Source organism: Rattus norvegicus, chromosome 17 (genome assembly GCF_036323735.1).
Source record: "Rattus norvegicus strain BN/NHsdMcwi chromosome 17, GRCr8, whole genome shotgun sequence".
Classification (NCBI taxonomy): domain Eukaryota; kingdom Metazoa; phylum Chordata; class Mammalia; order Rodentia; family Muridae; genus Rattus; species Rattus norvegicus.
Genome location: NC_086035.1, coordinates 26,424,446 through 26,435,358, shown reverse-complemented (window position 1 = coordinate 26,435,358; position 10,913 = coordinate 26,424,446). Strand labels below are relative to the sequence as shown.

The 10,913-nt window shown below is 45.7% G+C and overlaps 1 long non-coding RNA gene across 1 annotated transcript; it reads right to left on the bottom strand.

Moving 5' to 3' along the window:
• Positions 1-543: 543 nt before the first annotated feature.
• LOC134482844 (uncharacterized) lies at positions 544-2,589 on the bottom strand. The gene is made up of 2 exons (XR_010059453.1): positions 887-2,589; positions 544-774 (listed from the first exon to the last, which is right to left on the bottom strand). It is a non-coding gene; the product is annotated as an uncharacterized LOC134482844 (long non-coding RNA).
• Between the last annotated feature and the right edge of the window lie 8,324 nt (positions 2,590-10,913).

Below are 10,913 nucleotides of genomic sequence, written 5' to 3'. Positions count from 1 at the left end.
GAACTGTTTCTATCTTTGCCAGGAGCCCTCCTGATGCTGCTGCTGGCTAACTGTAGCTGGGGACCTCTTCCACCCGTCGTTCAGTCAGAAACATTGCATTCACCACTAGAAAGCAAATGAAATGTGTGTTTGGGGGATAGATACGCAATCCCCCACGTATTTCAGGTTTATAAGTACTCTCCCACCTCATTTTCAAAGAACGGTCAAAGAATTGATTCCTCCAGAACTCTGCCCCTTGTGTCACCTCTGCCCACCCCCACTCCCCACCCCCACCCCGACCACAGCTTTTCCTACACCCTAAGATCACAGAAGTCCACTCCTAACTACTAAGCCATCTCTCTGGCCCCAAGACACGATTCTTAACACAGATAAAGTGGGGAGATCTTTGATTTTCAGAGACACGGAGACTAACTTGGTAGTAATACACTTCAAGCAGGTTGAGCAGGAACCAACAGCTGGGTTTTAAACATTGACACTCTCCATGCTCCCCCGCCCCCCCACCCCTCAGGCCTTTAGTTTAAAATAAAGATTAAAAGCCTGGAAAAATTTGTCAACAGTGAGTTTAATATATTAGTACTTTTATAAGTTAAATGGTATCTTGAAAATGTAGGATGTCATTTACTTGTTTTTATCTTTGAGTGTGGGTATCTGCTGGCACTGTCTGTGTACCATGGGCATACAGTGCCCACAGAGGCCAGGAGAGGGCATCAGATCCTTCTGAACTGGAGTTGAGGAAGGTTGCCACGTGGGTGCTGCAAACCGAGCCTGGTTCCCCTGCAAGATCAACAAGTGCACTTGGCTGCTAAGCCAACTCTTTAACCCCCGAGATCACTTAATTTTAGGACTCAATGCCACAGTTATTTTATTGTATACAGAATAAACCTACCTAGGCTTTGAATGTTGCTACTTGTTAGGGTCGGAGCTCCTGTAATTTTTCCCTGTTCTTAGCAAAAAGGCCTAGATGTCGTCTCCGCTGAAAAGGAAATTTAATATAAAAATCTCTGGCACACACACGTGTGTACATGCATATGCACACACAATTTTACATGTATCACAGACTTAATAAAATCTTACATTTAATACTCATATAGTAAGAATATTCATAAAAACTCAAGGCAATTAACCTAATAAAAATTTATAATTTACATTACTTAGAGGTACTCTGATTAAGACAAACCCTTATATTTCTTATTACTTTTGGTTACCTGTGCTTACTAAACCATAAAATAAAATTATATGGAAGGAAATCACCATCAAAATCTATATGTCAAACACTAAACTTTATAGCCTAATAAAATCCTTATCTTATGATCCCAGTGAATATTGTTTAATATAGATAAATAACATTTTATGTAATATTTAATTGACCCAAGGATACCATATAACTAGATCCTAAGAAGGTACAAGTACCTTAGTTTATATGTTATGTACTTATCGGGTCTTTTAATAGATCCCCAAACACATTTACACACACGCATATATATTTTTAAAGTAGGTGTACCAATATATATATACATTTTTTTCTTTAAACCCACAGTAAAAATGGCTACAAGTCTTGTTACTCAATTATTTGAGGGAATTCTAAGATCAGCATAAGCTCAGCCTGTCTTAGCATAGAATGATATACCAACAAATATGAACATACATGACACCGTGACCTTAGCAAGATGAAAAGTTCTTACATCTGTTGGTCTTCAGAATGAACGAGGTCTTACTCTGGGGAGATCTGGAAGGCTCTCTTTTGTCTCTGTCTGTCAGTCTGTTTTACTGTGTATGTTCAGTCCTGTCTCTCACCATGTCAAGGTCTGGACCTTTTCTTTAGGTCTTCATTAGGGAACACCAAGAAGGCAGAGCCCAACAGTTGAGTCTGTGGGACCTGAGTTTCCATGGTGTCTTGAGAAAGTACTAGAGATAATCTTTACGTAGTAAGAAGACCTGGCATGAGGAAAATGTTCTACTGATTTGGGAAGGCAGATGGAAGACTGGGGTTCATGCCTGCAGTGAGGGCAAGTATGTGAATGTCGAGCTCAGGGGACCCAGCAGCATCGAGGACTCTCAGCGACCAGACGGGCGTCATCATCTTGATTGGTCTCTACTTGGACTTGGTGGTCCATACACTTGTCTTCAGTGAGATCTCTGTGTCTCCCAGACTCACCATTAGGTCCCTGTAGATCCACGTGGACCTCCCAGTAAAACTCCTCTGTGATGGTTTGCATATGCTTAGCCCAGGGAGTGGCACTATTAGGAGGTGTGGCCTTGTTGGCGTAGGTGTGTCACTGTGGACATGGGCTTTAGACCTTCACCCAAGTTGCCTGGAAGTCAGTCTTCCACTAGCAGCCTTCAGATGAAGATGTAGAACTCTCACTTTTGTCTACACCATGCCTGCCTGGATGCTGCCACGCTTCCTGCCCTGATAAAAATGGACTGAACCTCTGAACCTGTAAGCCAGCCCCAATTAAATGATGTCCTTATCAGACTTGCCTTGGTCATGGTCTGCTCATAGCAGTAAAACCCTAAGACACACACACTCCCACACTGCCTCTCAGTTTTAAGAATGGATGGCCATGTACATACATTTCTTTACCCCAACTCATAAGGCGTACCCCTTATCTTACCTTCCACATAAGCCACAGAAAGGAAAACAGGAAGAAGAGGTTCTTTCAGAGCTCTGGTGGCAATCTGCCCAGAATTTCCAAGGACTTGCAGGAAAGAGTAGCAATGAGTTGGGCATGCTTGTTAAGAGAGAGGCTTCAGAACCTGCAAGAAGCATGGATCTGAGTCCCAGGGCACCTGATGAAGTTTCCAGGTTCTTGTGTCCCAGGACAAAGGATTACATCAGGGTCACATGGTCATAAACAGAAAGAATAAGCACTCCTGCGAATGGAAGTGAGGGAAAACATGCTCCAAAATGCTAGGCCAGAAGGGTCATGACCCCTTGTAGGTCTTCAACATACTATGTGCCTCTTCTGTTTGTCTGGTGCTTTTCTTGCACATGCTCTGTTCGTTACATGTTGCTTGGGTTGGGGGAAGGGTTTCTAGTCTTCTGCTAACCGACTTCTTTCACACATCAATCTCTTTTACATAACAATTTCTTTTTTACATATCAATACCACTGTCTACAGACTCTGCTCTCCTGCCACAGGTATAGGATAGTGACTTGTGCTTGTGTCTTCAGCCTTGAAGGGGGATGAGAGAGGTTAGATGGACAGACCACAGACTGATGATTAGAATAGCTATATGAAAATCAAGCCAGAGCTGAGCCAAAGTGTTACTAGAAATCCTTCCCTTGGAGAGATGAAAACAAGATCTCTACTTCCTCCTCTGGTCCCAATGACAAACGGAGGCATGACTCCAACCAAGTTTATTCTGGGGAAGCAACAATCTTGCTTACAGACCCTAAGCAAGGAGTTACAGGGGTGTGAGTGCTGCTTCCCTCAAAGGCCACAGCTGGAAGCCTTTTACCCCACAGGAAAGAGATGGAGCCCACTTCTCTCCCACCTATATACCCCACCCTTCCTTGGGACCATGCACAAGTTAGGCAGATCTGCACAAAACAGGGAGTAAGTAGGGAGCCACTGGGTACTCGTCAGGATGTAAATAGTCAATGAGCCCAGCTCGGATAATCCTTTTACAGTTCCTCTGTGCTGGATATGATATATTCTTGCATATCTGCTTACTTTACTTGCTGGCTTGTTACACAGTCCCTAGTCTGGAGTTTTCCCAAGAGTTACAGCCCTACTTCATTAAACAGTATTCAATCCAGGTGTTCCGATGGTGCCTGGCCCACAGGAGAACTACTGGGTGAATTAATAAATAAAGGGGCATTTGAGAGACCAATGAATGGATGCTTGCCCTATAGAAGGAATCCAGGAAGATTCTCTTTGAAAAGCAGGTAGATTAAGTGAACAAGGAAGGGAGGCTGGCTTCTCTGTGACCCAAAGTCACCTACTGTCTACCAAGTCTCCTGGCCAGTTTTACCCTAACCACCAAATCTCTCAGACTGAACTTCAAAAACCTGCTTTGCAAGATAACTCAGTGGCAGTTTGTTTCAGGGCTGAGGGAACCGGGTTCTCTCAAATGGTACTGGTGAACCTGGATGCCAGCTGGCTGAGGATGACTAACATCGTGTTTGTGATTCAACTAGAGATGGTGCCTGACTAATAATGGTCTGACGTATCTTTTAGCTTTATGATAAGCATTCAATGGAGATTGCATTTCAGAGTTTGAATGTGGATCTCTCCCCTGCCCCCAATCTATCAAAAAAAGGTGTGATTGTAGTTCTACAACGCAGGGTGCTGGCAATGAGCCTCAGCTCCCAGCCAGTAACCAGAAGGACAAACAGATACTGTGTAGTACACTGGGGTACTAAACTGAATTGTTGGTAGGTCAGGCATATTAAATGCATTTCTGACTGCTGATATTTTTACTGTGAGGGGTGTGTGTGTGTGTGTGTGTGTGTGTGTGTGTGTGTGTGTGTGTGGTGTGTGTGTGTGTGTGTGTGTGTGTGTGTATGTGTGTGTGTGTGTGTGTTTGTGTGTTGTGTGAGACCAAATAGGGTACATCCAAATCTTTGTAAGGAATGATGGGAAGGATGTGGAATTTAAGGTTTTAACTACTTGGTTTGCTTTTGGGTTTTTAACACTTGCTATTGGGGTCTCACATTCACAAAAGCTAGAAGGTGACACAAACAATGTGATCAGGTGGAACCTGGATGACTTTCAAGTGTGAAGGTATAATACCCAGGAAGACAGTGGATAGTAACTACCTTGGATAATCTATGACAAGGTAACTTGGAGGATAGACCCAATCATGACTCTGGACTTACTGAGCTTCCAGTGACAACAGGACGTCCTACGTAGGCTGCACTGCTCACGAAGTCAGCCAGTAAAGGGCAAGAGCACATCATGACAGAGGCCTCATAATGAGTCCTGGAGATGAAGATTTATCAGTGGAACTGCCTGAAGGTGACAAGGCATCACTCTAGGGTAGAACATGTTGTGTTCCTAGCTTTAATCCCAGTCCTTTATCACGACCTCAGTTAGGAAGCTCAGGAAGCTTCGAGACCCCGAGGGGGCATTTCTATCGGTGTCTAGTGATAAGTAACACTGTTGAGGAGTGTGCCACCTGTGTGTTTAGAGACCTGAGTCAAAGATGCCGGCAGCCGGTGTCTCCATTTGCCCTCGTTCCAGCTCTGTAGCAATGCCTGGGATGATCTATGTCTGATCATTATAGACAGACATTTGCTTTGACTCTCAATTCTGGGTGTTTCTGACTATGATTAAGTGGACCTGTTGGTTTTGGGATTCTAGTATGACATGGCAGAGGAGACCTGAGAGAGAGAGAGAGAGAGAGAGAGAGAGAGAGAGAGAGAGAGAGAGGCTAAGTTCCCATATTCACCTTCAAGTTAATACCACCACCACCCCCCAAAAGCTAAAACCTTCCAGGAACCTTCACCTTTTAAAGGTTCTATTATCTTCCAATAGTGCCACTCTAGGGACCAAGGACATTTTGGCGGACACTCGAGACCCACGTACCCACCGAACAGTGGATTTCGTCAGCAGTCAGTGTTTGTTGAAATGCTCTACTTAGCCCCTTTCAACTGCCTTTGAATGATCAAATCCACCCTGTGAGTATCAAGGTTGTGTCGGTCATTCACATTATATGACCGTTAAAGCTTCACCCTTGCTGGACATGGTGACACACACTATAATCCCAGCACGTTGGGGTTGGACGCAGGAAGATCCAGTGTTCTGGGCCAACCTCGGCTACACAGTTAGTTCACCATCACAATAGATAAAAAGCAGATATCCCCTACTTCTTGCTCCTTTTCCTCCCTCTTTCACCATGATCCCTGAACCCTAGGGGAAGGGGGTTGATATGGATATTTCCCATTTAGAGATGAACCCCTCATGGTTTCCAGCAAAACTATTTTCTGCACACAGTAGAGCCATCGTACACATGAACTCACAGTGGCTGGGACTGCATGCATAAGACCTGAACAAGACCACGCCGGCCGAACTCCTAGCGTGGAGATGAGAGAGGGGTTCATGAACCCCACCCCTATCCGAGGAGTTATGGGCCACAGAAGGAAAAGAGTACGTTTTCTTCAGGGATGCAACCCCTGAGCACTTACCCCTCCTCTAGCAGATGCGCCTACACCCAGGCAGCTGTAAGTGGTCTCAGTGGGCTTAAAAGAAAAGAACACATGACATCAGAAGAGAAGTGTTGGGAGAGGAACAGAAGGAGCTGGAGGGAAGGGTGTGGGGGTAGGTCTGATTAGAACATGCTTGAAATTCTCAAACAACAGCAACAAAAAAATGTTAACTGGATTTTTACTCCTTCTTTCCTTCCTTCCTTCCTTCCTTCCTTCCTTCCTTCCTTCCTTCCGAGACAGATCTCACCTGCAGCCTTAGCTTAACCTGGAACTCACTCTGTGGTCTAGACACGCCTGGAGCACATAGAGATGTGTCTGCTTCTTCCTTCTGAGTGCACACATTAATGGCCTGGACCATCAAACCCAGCTCAGGTGCCTTTTCTGAGAGCAACAGAAAACGCATTCTCTCCTCAAGATGAACTGCGAGCATTAACTTCTTTACAGGATCCAGAAATAAACTTCGTTCTTCTGGCCAGCACAGGGGTTGACAGTGTGGCCCCAGCAGCAACCAGAAAGCTGTGCGAATTGGCTACTCTATCTCTCTTCCTTTTTCCTGTCTGCCAGGTGGGGCCTTGATGTCCAGTAGCCGTCGGCTGTCTGGCTCTTGGTGGCACCCGCCTGCTATCACTGTCTGGCAAGCCACTACTTTGCTTCCAGAACCCGGGAGCCTTCCAGGGCATATGCCGATAAGGGATTCTCAGGCCGTGGTGCCAGGGGCTTTCTTGGCGAGGGTCTGAGGAAGGCCATTGTTGTAGCTAGCTGTTATCTCTCACTCTGACTCCACTTGGCAGAGGTGCAAGGCCCATCACCGCGGTGTGGAAACGGCTGCTGGACACCGGAGGAGCCGGCGCGTCAATAAACACGAGGCGCGCAGGAAATAGCAACCAGCCTTGCAAACAAAAAGAGAAACATTCTCAAGTTTATTGGATGCCGAGATGTTTGTCCTTGGTACTGCTACCCGGCTTTATCTCACTCCACAGCCTTCCTATGGAAGAAGCAGGGAAGTGAGCCGTTTATCAGTGGGGATCGGAGGTAATGTTTATGTTTGCCTGACATCGCTCGGAAAGTATTTTTGGTGTCGAGGGTACTGTTTTTGTTCGTTGAAAATGTCTGTCTTTGCCGTTCGCGTCTTTGTTAGACTCCATATTCTAGGAAATCCCCAGTCAACTAAGATATTTCTTGTCTCCCCAAGCCATCAGGGAACCTCCAGACTGTGGCCTCACGGAAGGGCAAACTGCCAGTGTACTCCTGAATTGAGAGCAACAGAATGGAACCCCTCCCCAATGGGCGGCTGTGACTAGAGGCAGACACACCTACATGGAGATATCTGCTCTGTGTATGCCCCCTGCAGACACTACACGATGTTGCACCCTGGCCCCTGGCACAGTTCTGTAGCCTCTTCGCTATGCAGCACCTATACCAAATATCAGATAGTCACCCTGGGAGGGTCAAATGCCACTCCTTAACTATGTGGCAGGAACCAAGGGTTCCCATGAGATTCAAACTCGACTGTTGAAGATGCAGTGCCACCTTCAGGATTCTGGGAGTACTGCAGGGAGAGGGAGCGGACCACAGTTCCCGGTCATCTTCCCACCCAGAGATCTTGAGTCAACAAGAACAATTAAGAGTACCAACAGTACACAACAGCCCAAGACAGGGTAGTGCTGTCTGGGGCGATTTGGAATATCTCACACTAATCCTGCAGTGGGAGTCATAAGTTATGACTGTATTTCTGATTCCTCTAGGAAACTATTTTTAACCCAATACGTGCATTGGTAACATTCTCTTCCTTTCTTGCCGAAAACACCTTCATTTGGGTGGTAAAGGATTCCCTCTTCTCGAGCCGTACCAACAGCACGGCTTCATGGTAGGGCCACTTATCCCTTGTGCTTTCATTTAATTTGGTTTCAATAAACACTCCTCAGAACAGCGGGGGTGTCCTGGCATTTACCTATTACCAGCACTAGGGAGGTCGGGGGCAAGAAGATTGCAAAATGAAGGACATTTTGGGTACATAGTGGGTTCCAGGGCATATTAAAGGGCATGAGAAGGATAAAAAGGGAGAAAAAGAGGGAGAGGTAGGAGGAGAAGAAGAGGAAGAGGAAGAAAGGTGATCCGATGAGCCAGTCATGGTGACACTTGCTTATAATCCCAGCACTTGAGAGCAACATTAGTAATTTAAAGTTCTCCTCAGCAGTAAGGCACATTTCAAGCCAGCCTGGGATACTTGGGATTCAGAGTATCTCAAAAAACAAACAAACAAACAAACAGACAAACAAACAAACAGTATAAAAGAGAAAAATCAATTCATGTCCTGACAGTTCACATGGCAGAAACTGAGACCCAGGAAGGTGGGCTAACTTGTCCAGGGTCACACAGACTTCAAAGACATTTCTACAAACCTTAGGACACCAAGTTCTTCCCTCCATAGCATGTTGGTTTTGTGGAGGAGGTATACTGGGGTCTCAGGTGCAATTTAAGTAGCAAGAAGTGGGGCTAGAGGTGGTGAGATTCTAGGAACTCCCGAGTAGCTATAGCTTGAACAGTAAGGCTGAACAAGGTGAGCCAGGGAGGGAACTGGTGGGTCACTGGAAGATGACCAGGGAGGAATAGAGATGGAAACTCGAAGTTGACATATCCCTGTCACCTTCAAGCAGCAACTGGAGGGTGTGGGTTCTTTAATACAATGCGCCTGGCCATGGTATCGGTAAGAGCAGGCAGTGCCATTTCACCTGTCTGCCAGTGCACTGGTGAGAAACAGGACAAAATGAAAAGATGGTCAGGGCACGATGCAACTAATGAATGCAGCAGAAGTGCAAATGTCTGGGAAATGGATATGTTCTTTTCTGTGAACCTATAGTCTTCTATGGGTTCCACGTCTTTCTTAAACACACTCAAGCTGGTGGGACGGGGCTGAAGGCTTTTGTTTTTTTGCAGTGCTTGGGCTAGCACACAGTGCTCTACCGCTGAGATGCGCCCCCTCCCCATCTGAGTTTAGTTTTTACATCCCTTGCTTTACAACTCTAAGACATAACGGCGTACAGCGTGTGTTTCCATATTTTCTCATATGGACAGCTGCCAGGGTGCTTGGCACTTTAAGGGGAACTCTCTGCTGTGCTGTTAACAGCATTACTTCTGGGACAGAGGACTGGGTTGTTCTTATACTAAGCCACCCATCCAGAGAAGAACTTATTCAAACCAATGCTAAGAACTAAGGAAACAGATAAAGAGCCCTGGCCAGCTGCTGCCAAGAAGTCGTTTGGCTCACTGGTGGAATTTCCTAGTTCCCGTGTTGCTCTTGGCTGTGCAAAAATTAGATGTTTGAAATGTTATTAGTATCTAAAAAGGATGGGTTATGCAACTTAGCAAGGGGGAAAGTCCTCGTGGATGTTACAGGGTGAGAATGCTGGTGGAGATGTTAGCATGGCCGCAGGAGAGCGCCTGGGCCACTAGCTCCTTAGGGAATGACAAGTTCTGTCACTATCCCCGCAACTGAGCAAAGGGTGGCAAAATGACATTCTAGGGTCACTGTCAACGGTCTTGAAGAAGGAGAGCCAACGCTCTGCCCCGGGAGGAAGAAGATTATGGTGTTACTTGGGAAGGCTTGCTAGATGGAACAAGCTGTCAAAGCCAGTGTGGGGACTCAGGCTTCTAATCCCAGTTCGCAGGAGGCTGAGGCCTGATTACTGAGCAGTTGAGGCCAACCTGGGCTACATAAGAAGTTAAAGGCTCTTCAGAGGATATTTCCAAGATCTTATCTCGAAGTAGGAGGACAAAGAAACAATCCCATAAGGAACATGGAAGCAGAGGTGGCCTTGCTGGTCACGGTTAATGAGACCGTTGGTTCCTCAGGCAGGCCAGCTCAGCTGTCATATGTGGCAGTGGCCTCCATATTGTACAGCACCAGCTCAGGACATTTTCTCCACTCCAGAAATAATACTGGGCTCTTTGGAAGTGGAATGTGTCACCACTCTAGTGACTGTGGGACCTGGGAGAAGGGAGCTCATAAATGATGTGGACCAAAGTCTCACGCGCTAACAACCTTTATTCAGAGCATCAGGCGATTATACTCTGAGGGTTAAAGGGATGTCACCTGAGTAAAGTGCTCATGAGCTCAAGCTGGAAACAGTCACAATGACAAGCTCCATGTTGGTAGCGGAAATGTGGTTTCCATAGAGGCATATAAAGGATAGTTTCAGCATGTGACTGTGGGCTGGAGAGATGGCTCAGTGGTTAAGAGCACTGATTATTCTTCCAGAGGTCCTGAGTTCAAATCCTAGCAACCACATGGTGGCTCACAGCCATCTGTAATGGGGATCTGATTTCCTCTTCTGGTGTATCTGGAGCCAGCAACAGTGTACTCATATAGAATAAATAAATAAATCTTTAAAAAACCATGTAATTATATAGCACCAGCAATGAGTAATCTGAAGAAAAGTCTTTCCTATCTGCTATACCTGGGACGAGTACAAAAACACATTCCTGCGATAATTCCATATTTTGAAAAAAAATTGATGTCACAAAACTCATCTTGTTGTCTTGTAGTGTTCTCACAAGTTCTCAGAATTCTCTTCGCAAGAATTCATTTCTGAACCATGCTCCTACAAAATGTCTCTTATAGAGGTTCAAAGCTGGGATTGAACACAGAGCTGACAAGTTCAGAAGTTAAAAGAGAGAAATTATAGCTAATTACAATGAAATGTAATCAAAATGTCACATCACAGTGGGAATGCATGGGTGGGAGTGGGCGACAGAGGAT